This window comes from Tamandua tetradactyla, chromosome 19, assembly GCF_023851605.1.
Source record: "Tamandua tetradactyla isolate mTamTet1 chromosome 19, mTamTet1.pri, whole genome shotgun sequence".
NCBI lineage: Eukaryota > Metazoa > Chordata > Mammalia > Pilosa > Myrmecophagidae > Tamandua > Tamandua tetradactyla.
The window spans coordinates 52,206,673-52,221,272 of NC_135345.1; positions in this window are offsets into that span (position 1 = coordinate 52,206,673).

Consider the following 14,600-nt stretch of genomic DNA (forward strand, 5'->3'; position numbering starts at 1 on the left):
AAAGGATAGATACTGTATGATTCCAGTTTTATGACGAGCATAAAGGTATAACCAGAGGCTTATAATTCAGAATATAGGGGACTTAGAGATACATAGAAGCTAGAGATGAACCATTAGCTAATGAGGTTGAACTCCAATGCAAAGGAATAAATAAGAGTGAAGGTGGTTCTCTACTGGGTCTAGAAGTAATATTACCATATTGAAGATGAACAAGATTGAAAGGGGTTATATAGGCCTATGTGTCCCACTGATTAATACTAGAAACATGAATGAGTTCTCATAAGAATTACTTCAAAGATATGATTCTTGTATAAAGAGTGTTTAAGTCCAGGGTCTGGGGGAAAACTGCTATCGCATGCTATGAGCTATGTTCAAAAGGAAACCATGAGCACAACCACAGCAACATCAGAGGTAAATAATGGGGGAAGGGACAAGAGTTAAGAGGAGGCTTAGATCTTCTATTTGGGGAGGGTGTGTTTACTGATTTTCTTTCTCTCGGGAACAATGACATTATCCAAAATTGAGAATGTTGATGGACCGTGGACTTTGGGCCCTCTACATGATGCCTGATGAATGCAGGCAGCTGAAGGATGCACTGACGGAGACGTAGATTGGCAAATGATGGTGTATACTAATGAACGAACATCGTGCTGCTACAAAAAGGAACAAAGACATGAAGAATGCAAAGATGTGAATGAACATGTGGGACATTTGGTGACACAAAACAAGCCAGAAACAACAGAACAACAATGGTATGGTCACCTTTAGAAATCGCTTATAAGAAAACAGGCCTAGATTGTAAGCTTTTAGAGCAGACACATTAAATCTGGAGTGTTGATTATTATTCCTGGATTTTGAGGGGCTGTTTTATACATTTAACCTGATATTAAGAGATAAGAATGAAGCTGAACGGGTTGGGGTTAAAGTAATCCTGAACATAGGGGTAAGGAAGACAGCGTCTATATTTTAAAACCACACATACTCTTTGAGAACAATGGAAGAAAGGTTTATTTGATCTGGAACTTAAATTTTCTGTAGTGCATAATCTAATTCAACCTATCTGTATAGCTCATTTGAACAACTGAAATACAGGGAGCACAGAATAAGAAGACGCCCTTTAATCCTGTAGAGATTATTGTTATACCTGCATACATCTTAGAGTATATTAAGCAGATAATCAAAAAGTATTGGCAAAATACCCTGAGGGATGGGAGAAAAATATGGAACTATTAAACCTTACCATCAGGGAATCCCTTGATACTGTGTCAAGCTTTAGGGACATCCAAATCAATAGGCCATGCCCTCAATCATGAGGCTTACTCTTATGAAGCTTATGTAGCTAGTGGAGAAGCTCAGACTACCTATAGGCATGCCTAAGAATTATTTCTGGAGAACTTCTTTTGTTGCTCAGATGTGGCCTTAGTCTCTCTAAGTTCAACTCTGCAAGGGAAATCATTACCCTCCCCCCTATGTGAGACATGACATTCAGGGGTGAAAGTCTCTTTGGTGACATGGGACAGGACTCCCAGGGATGAATCCAGACCTGGCACTGTGGGATCAACAATTACATCCTGACCAAAAGGGGGAAAAGAAGTGTAATTAATAAAGTATCAGTGGCAGAGAGAATTCAAATAGAGTCGAGAGTCTACTCTGGAGGTTGCTTTTATGCAAGCTGCAGGTAGACCCTGCTACCTATCATAACCTGCCAACCCCCAACCAGGACCATTCCAGCCAATCCTAAAGAACACCTAGGGCAATATATAAGAGTCCATAAGGGTTCCAGGCACTAGAGTAACTTTCCAGAAACCTACAACCTCCAGATGGCTCCCTGGTCCAGATAAGTCCTGAAACTTAGACCAGCCTCTCCAGAACATCAGATAGTTCCATCTCCCTACCCCATATTAGTGACAAGACCCTTTCAATAGCAAAAATTTAGAATTGCCATAGCCCAAATACCCCTGAAGAGAGTGATGGAAAGATCAAAGGTGATGGTGGAGTTATACAGAGAAGATAGGATTTAACAAATGAATATGAATGTTGAATCATTAAATTGATATCTTTTAGTCTCCAGTATTTTAGAGCAGCTAGAAGTAAAAGCATAAAATTGTGAAATTGTATCCCATGTCATATTCTGAAATATGCTCTACAACTGACTGTGGTGCTGTGCTTTGAAATCTATAGTTTTTTTTTGTATAAATGCTATTTTTCACCAAAAAAAGAAGGAAAAATTGTAATGATAAAAAATATTTAAGCCCTCTAGCCTCCTATATTCTGGAGTGGCTAGAAGGAAAAATATGAGAGGATCATATGGTAGCCCATGACAAACTCTGGGATCTATCCTATAACTACTGGTTGAAGAGTGCTTTGAAAACTATTGTTTTTTTATTTCTTTGCTTCGTAGATATGTTATACTATAAAAGTTAAAAAAAAGTTTGTGAAAACTATTGCTTTCATTGTTTTCATTAGTTTTATTTTTAACTTTTATACTAAAAAAGTTTTAAAAAGTTTGTGATCTGGTCGAGAGAGAAGACATACATATGAGAAAAAATTACTAGCATTCAAAGTAATTCATCACAAGCACGATGTGACTACAAATATAACTGCTGGTTTCCCCATCTGCCAACCAGTACTTTCAAGGCAAAATTCACATTTTTGAACTCTTGTAAAGTCTAGTATACAGTACACATTCAATGGGCCAATGGCATTTGGCCTGAACAGAGATTTAAAATTATTGAGCCAGCATTAAAAAATCATTACAAAAATTTGAATTTTCTTGGAAAATTGAGAGTTCCAACTGGCGCAAGGAACATTTGGCTGAAGCTGAACAAGAGCAGCCTGCTTTAGATGGGATTTGTGCTTACAGGAGAATGTTATTTTTTTGTACTCATGTCTCCATCAAAGATAGGAAAACAAAGGATAGACTAAAAGCCTGAACTTTTTAAGAAAAAAAAAAAAATGAGAGAAATCCAAGACTGCAATTCAGCTGGCATATGCTAGAAAGGTCATTAGAGGTTGTTAGAATATCGAAATACTTCCACATTGTTCATAAATACCAATGCCCAAGCTCCTATGTGCTGCCCCTTTGCCCCTGGCACTCCTGCTTATCCTTATCCCATTTCCATCCCCACTGCCACACACAGAACTCAGAAGGACTCTTGCTCCAGCATTACAGCAAAGAGACATCCAGTGCGGACCCAGGCTGAAGACTAGGTGCTAAATATTTTGAATATAGCCCCTCTGAAGAGAACAGCTTTCTTTGTACAGTGAAAAATATTTCAACACATTTTAATATAGAAACAATATGGGTCTTTGAAAAAGACTGCAACATAAGACATCAATATGAAAGAAGTTATGGCTTCCTTACATTTTCATCTTACCTGACTAAGTTATATAGGGATGTGAACTTATGATCCTGCAGGATCTCAGTGCTTAATTGAACTGAATATAAGAGTTCAATGGAGGGGCAAATGATGCCTAGCTCTGGAGTGTAAGGAAGAAATTATTTTTAAATTCTTATTTAATTGTGTACTCTTTATGCTCTGGGTATTTTATTAACTTCTCTTTATAAAGAGAAAGCTTTCTGCAAAACCCTGTGAGGTTAGCTCCATTTTACAAATGACAGAACCTAGACTCAGAGAAAATAAGAAGCTGCCTAATGTCATAGTAGGTAGAGCTGGAATTGAAACTCAGATCTCTTAACTGTTATCCTTTAACCATGCCTATTCCTTAATAAAGAAAGAAAGGAAGGGGGAAACAAAAACATGAGCAGGGCCTTGAAAGATAACGTAAATTTAGTATGGAAAAAAGGAAGATTAGGGAGGAATCTCTGGACAAGAGAACAGTGGGCCATGAAATACATAATGAAATTGCCAGAAGTATTGGGGAGTTGATTCTACTTGCATTATAGAATTAATAGGGTCCTGGAATGGGATGGTGAGATGTATATTAGAAACCCCAAAGCAATGTTGATTCCAGCTCTTTCCAGACTTTTGATGTGAATCAGAGACTATCACTTAGGGACCTCATGTCGCAGTTTCTGCACTTAAAAGTTGTTCTGTACAGCTGCAATTGAGACCTGTCTTTGATTACAATGATCTTAATGGAAGTCAGGTATGATTGTTTTCAGCAACTACTTACTTGCTGGGGAAGTTACAGACACACGCTTAGCAGCCATCTCCCAGCCCTCACTTATCATAGGCCTCTTCTACTGTACGATGATGTTTCAGTCTGTTCCCATTCCACAAGCCAGGAGAGATGTTAAGTCTAATGAAAAGTCCAACCAGAACTTAAACCTGCATACTGGAACAAGCAGCCCCAGATGCTAATCAAGGAAGGAATTCTCAATGGCATGGCTCCCTTCTCCCAGATAAACAACACAGATTTGTCTCTCCCCTCCAACACAATGTGGGGTGTGTGAAGCTGCCAGCTACCGATCCCAACCAGAGCAGTTTTTGGCCATCCTAGAAGACCAACCATGATAGTATTTCTTCCCCTGCTCTTCTGGCCCCTTGTGCTATGCAAGTTATAAAGTGGTCATTGGTGGTAAGTTCCGGTGGTGCTTGAGCCTGTGCTTCCATGATGCCCTGTATAGCAACTTGCTCCACATCATTCCCCTGAGGGCAGAATATACTTTCCCAGTCCATTGAGTTGAGTTTGGCCATATGACTTGATTTGGCCAATTGGATGCTATCAGGGGTGACAGGAGCAAAGGTTTGAAATGTACTTTTCTTGTGGAATGTGTTCTCTTCTCTTCTGTCACTTTCATGAAAAGGACATACCCTGTTAGCCTGCTGGTTCAAAGACAGTGAGAGACACATAAAACAGACTTGGACACAACATATAGGTCAGAGCCAAGTCCGGATGAGTCCAGTCTAAATCAACTCATTTCTAATGAACCTGTAGATAAGTGGATGAGAATCTGATTACTGATTGAAGCCTCTTAGTTTTGAGGTTATGTAATATTAGTGGGCAATAGCTGACTGACATACAAGTATTATTTAAATCCAACATATTAGCATTGAATGCTTTTCCTCTTTTCTTATTTCTGTATCATTAAATTTTCAAAGAGAAACATAAAAACATTTGTAGTATTCTATTTATTGCAATAACAAGTACATATTTTTAGAATTTGAACTGTGACTTTCACAAAATAGGTACAATTCCTTGATGAACAACAACTAACTGTATATGTACAGTGTTAGAGCTTCTGTTGGCTGCCAAAATCATTATTTATAAAATCAAAATCCTTTAGTGAAAACTGGCACATAGTGCTACAGCCTCAGGTGACTGCATGTGAATTATACTGGACTAATTTTAGTAAGTGCTGGCAAACTATCTTGTGAATGAGCTGATGCCAGGTTGAGGATGAAGGCAGAAGCTATTGATAGGTTAGGATGAAATATGGTTTAACATTCTGGTCTGCAGAAAACCCAAGGCATGGTATCCAGGCTGGACTTGAGTGGGGTGGGTTTGGGGTGCTTAAAGTAATAAGACCTGGATGAATTCTAGAGATCAACTACAGACAATATTCTGATCCCTACACAACAAAATAAATTCCATTTGGATTAAAAATGTCTTTCTGAAAAACCGTTTTTTTGACAATTTTGTCATCTACAGGTATAAGGCACATATAAATAAGAGGTGGATGGAGTTGAGCTTTGGGGAAGCTGTTTTTGAGAATAAAAGCAAAGGAAGAAATTGTGAAATAAAATATTAATTCATTTGACTACAAAACTTTAAATTGAGTACATATCAAGAATGCCACAAAAGGAACAAAGGATGATAGCATTGGAAACAAATGGAAACAGAAGATAGAAGAGCAATGTCTTTAAAATACTGAAAGAAAAAATTGCCAGTTAGAATTATTTACTGAATGAAAATATCCTTTAAAATTGAAGGTAGTAAAGACATTTCAGATATACAAGATCTAAAAAAAAATCATTACCTACATTAAAGCAATATTAAAGGAAGTCCTTCAATGAGAAGAAAAATGAAAACAGATGAAAGTCTGGATTTACACAAAATAAAGAGCCCCAGAAATGGTAATTATGTGGGTAAATATAAAGACATTTATCTCTTTATTTTTAAATTTTTAAAAAGATAATTGCAGTGCAGGTTATCAGGAAATAGAAACAAGGTGGAGATTGGGCCTCAGGTGTGAAAGAGTACAGAATGTTCAACAGGACTGATTGGAAAGATCCAGAAATGGAAAGCACAATACCATTTGGTGGTAGCACAATGATATAATTACACTGAACAAAGCTGAGTGTGAGTATAGTTGAGGGAAGAAGGCTGGGGGCATGTGTGACACCAGAAGGAAAGATAGAGGATAAAGACTGAGATGGTTTAACTTAGTGATGCCTAGAATGGACAATGATGGTAATTAAATGTACAAATAAAAGAATGTTTTTGCATCAGGTAGAACAGTAACATTATACATGCTCCCACTGAATGTAACAAAGGCAATATGCTGGAACTAAATGTCAACAAGCGGAGAATATGGAGGAGGGATATGGGATTCTTTGAGAAAGAAAAGGAAATGTCCTCATGTAGATTGTGGTGGTAAAGGAATGGCTATGTTATTATATAGGGAGCCATTGACTTTTTTACTTTGGTTTGATGTGCTCATTTAAAAATGAATAGAGAGATATAAACGCTGGAGAAAATGTGGAGACAGAGGATGCACCTATTCGCTGTTGGTAGGGAAGCAGAATGGTGCAGTCCATCTGGAGGGTGGTGTGGTGGCTCCACAGGAGGCTGTGGGTGGAGTTGACATACGATCCTGCAACCCTACTGCTAGGTGTATACTTGGAGGAACTGAGAGTGGGTGCACGAATGGACATTTGCACAGTGGTGTTGAAGGGTTTATGGGTTTATGGTGTCAGTGTTCGTGATTCACAATGGATGGAGGTGGCCTAAGGGTACATTGACTTAGGGAAGGAAGGGGGAACTGTGGTATATATGAACAATATGCTACCGAGTGGCTTCAAGAAGGAATGAAGTTGTGAGGCATGCAACTAAGTGAATGAAACTTGAGGACATTATATTGAGTGAAATAAGCCAGAAATGAAAAGACAAATATTATCATGCCTTACTTATGTGGACTAACTATAATATACAAACTCAGAGAGTTGAAATTGAGAGCATAAGTTATCAGGCTTTTGAAAAATAAAATTTTAAAAACATTTTTATTGAGATGTCATCACACACCATACAGTCTATCCAAAGTATACAATCAATGACTCACAATATCTTCACATAGTTGTGTATTCATCACCATGATTATTTTTAGAAATTTGCATCACTTCAGAGAAAGAAATAAAAAGAAAATAAATCTATCCCATACCCCTTACCCCCGCCTCACTGACCACTAGTATTGCAATCTACCAATTTTTTTTACTCCTTATCCCCTCTATCATTTATTATAAAGTCCTATTATAAAGGTTCCAAGATTGAAAGCTCTTACAGCAGTCACATCTATTCTGGAGTTGTAACTGTTATTTCTAAATTCTGAGATGCTGAGCTTTTGTCTATAACCTGGTCATTCCCTGGTACTTCAGGTACCAGGGTGTGAGAGTGAGAGCTCTGAAACTATGAAAGACAGCATTATCCCATTAAGTAACTGTTAAAAATAGTTGAAAAAAATGATCAAACTTTAACTAGAAATATGAATGAAGCTGATCTGGATAGGACTAAGGTAAATCAAAATATCGGTAAAGGATGGTATGGTATATATTTTTAAACTTCAACTTTTGTGTGAGACCAAAGGAGGAGATGTTCATTTGATGCAAAATTTATATTTTTGGTAGTACACTATCTAATTTAACTTGTATGTTCAGTTTATCCAAACACCATAATTAAATGGAATTTTGAATAGGGAGTTGGTGTAAAGGTTAGTGTGATGCACTGATACATTAAACAGTAATTTGGGCAAAGAATAAAAAAGTATTTGTAAAGTTCCCTTGCAGATCTGGGGAGAAAGGAGGAAATATTAAACTTCCTCACCTGGGGATTTCCTCATATTCTTGCAAGCACTGGGGGCAAACAATTTAATAGGCTGAGCCCTTGGTCTTCGGGACCATCCTTGTGAAACTTATTCCTGCAAAGGAGAAGCTAAGCCTACTTTTAATTATGCCTAAGAGTCACCCCCAGAGAACCTCATTTGTTGTTCAGACGTGGCCTCTTTAAGCCAAATTGGCAGGTGAACTCACGGCCCATCCCCCTAAGTGGGACATGGCTCCCAGGGGAGTAAATCTCCCTGGCAACATGGGACATGACTCCTGGGGATGAGGTGGGACCTGGCATCATGAGAATGAGAAAGCCTTCTTGACCAAAAGGAAAGAGAGACATGAGACAAAATAAAGTTTCAGCGGTAGAGAAATTTCAAGTAGAGTTGAGAGGTTATTTTGAAGGTTATTCTCATGCATTATATAGATATCCTGTTTTAGTTTATAGTATATTGGAGTGGCTGGAGGAAAGTAGCTGAAACTGTTGAACTATGTTCCAGCAGCCTTGCATACTGTATGATTGCATAACTATATCGCTCACACAGTGTGACTGTGTGATTATGAAAATCTCTTGGCTGATACTCCCTTTGTTCAGGGTATGGGCAGATGAGTGAAAATATAAAGACAAAGATAAATAAATGATAGAGGGGATAAGGGGTAAAAAAAATTGGTAGATTGCAATACTAGTGGTCAGTGAGGGGGGGTAAGGGGTATGGGATAGATTTATTTTCTTTTTATTTCTTTCTCTGAAGTGATGCAAATTTCTAAAAATAATCATGGTGATAAATACACAGCTATGTGAAGATATTGTGAGTCATTGATTGTATACTTTGGATGGACTGTATGGTGTGTGATGACATCTCAATAAAAATGTTTTTAAAATTTTATTTTTAAAAAGGTAAGCTGTGATGGTTTGGTTCATGTGCCAACTTGGCCAGGTGATGGTGCCCCGTTGTCTGGTCAGGCAAGCACTAGTTTAACTGTTACTGCAAGGCCATTTTGTGGACTTAAATCATAATTAATAGAATGAAAAGACAAGTCACAGACTGGGAGGAAAATCCTTTCAAAATATATATTTTGTATCCAAATTATATATATTTAAAACTCTTGAAACTCAATAATAAGAAAATCCAATTCTTTTAAATGGATGGAAGATTTGCACAGGCACTTCAGCAAAGAAGATTTATTGATGGTAAATAACCACATGAAAAGATGCTCAATATCATTAGTTTCTCAGGATATGCTAATTGAAATCACAGAGGTAGCACTTATCAAACTGGCTTAATGTAAGAAAACTATATTAAACACTGATTGGGATGTGGAGAATCTGTAACTCTCATGCACTGCTTAGGGAAACGTAAAATGAACGGCCACTTTGGAAAAGTATGGCAGCTTCTTAAAAAAAATAAACACAAAGTCATCCCTACCACATTGTCCACTCTCTCCATTCGTAGGTATTTCCCCAAGATTAAAGAAAATACATGTCCATACCAATACTTGCAAACAAATCTTCATGGCATCGTTATTTGTAAAAGTTACAACCTGGAAACAATAAAAATGTCTACTAACATATAATAGATAAAACAAAGTATGGTATAATCTTGCAGGGGAGTACACAGCAACAAAAAGGAGTGGACTATTGATACATTCAAAACAAAATAATTATGCTGGGTGTAAGAAATCTGTACAAATTGTGGGATTCCATTTATATAAAACCCTAGAAAATGCAATTTAATCTATAGTGACAGAAAACACATCAGTGATTTCTTGGAGACAGGAAGATATTGAGGGGTAGAAGGGAAGAATTAAAAAGGAGCATGAAAATGCTTTTGGGGGTGAGGATATGTTCACTATTTTGAGCGGGGTGATGGTTCTCAGAACCATGTCAGAACATATCAAATTGTATGCTTTAAATATATGCATTATTATATGTCAACTATACCTTAATAAGACTAACTTTAAAAATGGCAAAAAGTAAGACAGTGGAAAGCGATTGCTACTAGGTGTAGGTTTTCTTACTGGGGTGATGAAAATGTTCTAAAATTTGGTAGTCATGACGGTTGCACAACTATGTGAATATATGAAAAATCACTGAATAATATATCATAAAAGGGTGAATTTTATTTCAGTCAAGTTGTTATAAATAAATAAAAAAATGGAAGAAGCTATAACAAGCTAAATAAAAAGAAAGCTAAAGTGGCTATATTAATACCCAGGTATATTTCAGATCAAAGAACATTACCAGGATAAAGAGGGCTACTCCATAATGGCAAAAGAGTCAATATGTCAAGAGGATATAATAATCTTAAACATTTGTGCTCCTAACAACATAACTTCCAAAACCTTGGAGGAAATAACTCTGAAAGAACTGCAAGGAAAAATAGATACATCCACAACTAGTAGAGAGAAGTACTAAACTAGAGAAGTCTAGTACTTCCCTTTCAATAATTGATACCTCAAAGAGACAGAAAATCAGTAAGGACACAGAAGACTTGAACAACACTCTCAATGAACTTGATCTGATTGACATGAAACACTCCACCTAACAACAGCAGAATACACGTTATTTTCAAGTGCACCTGAGTACCTAGATCATAACCTCTACCATAAAACAAATCTTAATAATTTTATGAGTCAAAACACACAACTATGTTCCTGGACTAGGATGGAAGTGAATTAGAAATAAAAATCCCCAAATATTTGGAAAGTATCATGAATAACACACTGCTAAATAATCCATGGGACAAAGAAGAAATAAAAAGGGAAGTAAAACATCTTGATGTGAATGAAAATTAAAACACCACGTTTCAAAATTTATGAGATGCAGTTAAAGCAATTCTTGGAAATTAGTAGCACAGGGGCCTTTTTTTTGGCATTATAATTATCGATTTTTGTGTGTGCTGCCTCAGCATCCACCTTACTTTGGCAAAGCCCCTTGCCTCAACATTGACTTTTGGCCCAGTTAATAAATATTTTTCCAGGCCTGGGGCACAACCCCACCCCACAGCCCAAACCCACACCTATAGACACTACTCATACCATCCATAACTCATCCAAAACCCACAGCTGGTCCCAAATGATAAGCTAACCATCGCCATCCTCCTCACCCCCCAGTCCCTGTCCCTTTTTGCATGTATTTGCTTTAAATTAACCAAACCTTGACTCCCACAAAAAACTACTAACCAGTATTCCTGGACCACAGTAAAGGCACAAGTTTGTGGGTCCCTCTTGCTCTCCTGTGTGCTCCCCAGCTGCTGGTTTAATTACCCGATCTAATAGCACTTTCCACTGATCCCTCATGGCATCCCACCCCTACCCCCTTCTGGGGCCTATAAGTAAGAAACTATCTTTTCTCATGCACTATGACCTCAGTTTCTCATCATGACACACCTGACCTCTGCCTAGATCCAAACTTAAAATCCAACTTAGCTAATTCTGAATATTAGGAAAGAAAAATGTCCCAGATTAATGACATCAGCTTCTACTTTAAGAAACCTGAACAAGAAGAGTGAATGAGACTGAAAGTAAGCAGAATAAAGGAAGTAAGGAAGATTCAAAAAGAAATAGATGCAATATAAAAGAGAAAATTAATAGGGAAATCATTGAAACCAAAACTCATTATTTGGAAAGAACAATAAAATTGAAACATGTTTGACCAGACTAATCAAGAAAAGAAAGAGAAATGCAAATTACCAGTATCATGAATGAGTGAAATAGCATCATTACAGATTCTATAAATATTAAAAGGATAATGCAACATTATGTATGAATTTTATGCAAATAAATTCAATAATTTAAATGAAATAGAAAAATTCCTTGAAAGACATTAACAATGAATGCTCACTCAAGAATAAATGAATAACCTAAATATTTCTTTATCTATCAAATAAATTGAATCTGTAGTTAAACTCATTACTATAAAGAAAGCTCTACTTCAGAAGATTTTTCTGGAGAATTCTACTAAATATTTAAGAAAAAAAATTTAAACAAATTTCCAGAAAATTGAAAAGGAGGAAATATTTCCAAACTAATTCTATGAGACCCACATTACTCTTATATCATTATCTGCCATTGGCATTACAAGTAAAGAAAGCTACAATCCAAAATCCCTTGTGAACATAGATGCAAAATTTTTCAACAAAATTTTAGCAAATTGAATCAACATTTTATAGAAAGGATAATACATTGTGACTAAGTAGAATTCATCCCTGAAATGCAAGGTTGGCTTAATATTAGAATTAATATAATTCTCTGTATTAAAATACTTAAAATAAAAAGCATATGATGATTCAACAGATCCAGAAAAAACATTTGAGAAAAACTCAACATCTCTTCCTCATAAAAACTCTTAGCCAGGTAGGAATAGAGAAGAAAAACCTATGTTATATTTAATGGTGAAAAACTGGAAGTTCTCCCCTAAAACCAGGAAAAAGATTGGGATTTGCACTCTTAGCCCTTCTAACCAACATTGTACTGGAGGTTTTAGCCAGTGCAGTAAGGCAAGAAAGCATCCAGATTGGAAAGAAGAAGTGATGCTGTCTTCATCTGAAGATGTGATAATCATCTTTGTAGAAAGTCTTGTAGACTCTACATAAAAACTACAAGAATTAATAATGAGTTTGGTGAGGTTGCCAGATATAAGATCAAAATAGAAATATCAACTTATTTCTGCATACTTAGATGAACAATATGAAATTGAAATTTAAAAAATAATTTAATTGGCAATAGCATCAAAATATGAAATGCTTAAGGGGTAAAACTCGCAAAATATGTGTAGGACCTGCATATTGAAAACTATGAGACACTGTTGAGAGAAATGGAAGAAAATCTAAACAAACGGAAAGATGTCTGTACTGCATCAGAAGACTAAGTGGTGTTAAGATGTCAGTTCTCTCCAGATTGATCTAATTCAGCACAATTTCAATAAAAATCCCAGCAGGCTTTCTGGTAGAAATTGACAGGCTGATTGTAAAATCCATATGGAAATGCAAACAAACTAGAAGAGTCAAAAAAACATCTTTGAAAAAGAACAAAATAGGGGAGAGCTTACATTATCTGACTTTAAACATTATAAATCTATAGTAATCAAGACAGAGTAAGATCCATATAAAATAGACGAATAGATTATTGGAAGAAAAAGCCCCAATTACATTAATCTTTGACAGAACTGAAAATGTAATTCGGTGGAAAAAAGATAGTTTTTTCAACAAAGGGTCCTGGAGTAACTGTATATCCTTAAAGTTTCTTTATGTTCTTTGCACCAAGTACAAAAGTTAACTCAAAATGGATCATAGACTCAAATGTAAAACCTAAAGTTACAAAATTTCTCATAGAAAACATAGGAGAAACATATTTGTGATCTTATGTTAGGCAAAGATTTCTTAAATATGACACCAAAATCATGATGCATAAAATAACAAATAAATTGGACTTCATAAAAAAATAAGAATTTGTGCTCTTTGAAAGACATTGTTATTAGAGAGTAAAAATCATGCCACTGACTGGGAGAAAGTATTTGAAAATTCTATATCTGTTAAAGAACTTGTATTCAGAACATATAAAGAATGCTCAAAACTCATTAATTTAAAAAACAAAAATTTTAAGGGGTCAAAGATATACAAAGAAGGTATACAGATGGCAATCACATAAAGAAGATGTTCAATGTGATTAGTTATTAGGGAAATCCAAATAAAAACTACAATGATATACCATTGTACACTAGTATAGCTAAAATTTAAAAGATTAACTGCATCTATTATTCCTGAGCAGGTAGCACTGGAATTTTCATACCATGCTGGTGGGGATTAAAAATGCTGCAACTACTTTCCAAAACAGTTCAGCTATTTCTTAAAAAATTAAACATATACATAAATATGACCCAGCCATTCTACTCCTAGGTTATTTACTCAAGAGAAAGAGAAGCTTATGTCACTACAAAGACTTTGTTTTGTTATTCTTTTAATGTCACCTGTTTGATTTCTGATATTAGCAATTTGTGTCTTCTCTCTTTTTCTTGGGTTAGCCTGAATAAATGTTTACCAATTTTATTGATTTTTCTAAAGAACCAAATTGGGTTTTGTTTATTTTCTTGTTTTCCTATTTATAATTTCATATTAAACTTTTATTATTTCTTTTCTTCTTCTTGCTTTAGACTTACATTACTCATCTTTCTCTAGTTTCCTAAGGTAGAAGCTTAGGTTGTGGACTTAGATTTTTCTTCCTTTCTAATATATGGACTGATACTATACACTTCCCTCTAAACACTGCTTTTGCCTCACCCCACAAATTTTGAAAGGTGGTATTTTCATCTTTATTTATTTCAATATATTTTAAAATTTCTCTTGAGATTTCTTCTTTGACCTACATGCTATTTAGAAGTGCTTTGTTTAACTTCTAGAGATTTGGGGATTTTCCAGCTATCTTTTGGTTATTTATTTCTTTTTTAATCCCACTGTGGTGTGACAATATACTTTGTATGGTTTCTATTCTTTCAACTCTGTTAAGGTTTAAAATGTGGTCTGTCTTGTTGAACGTTCCATGTAAGTTTGAGAAGAATGCATATTTTGCTGTTGTTGAATAGAATATCCTATAAAT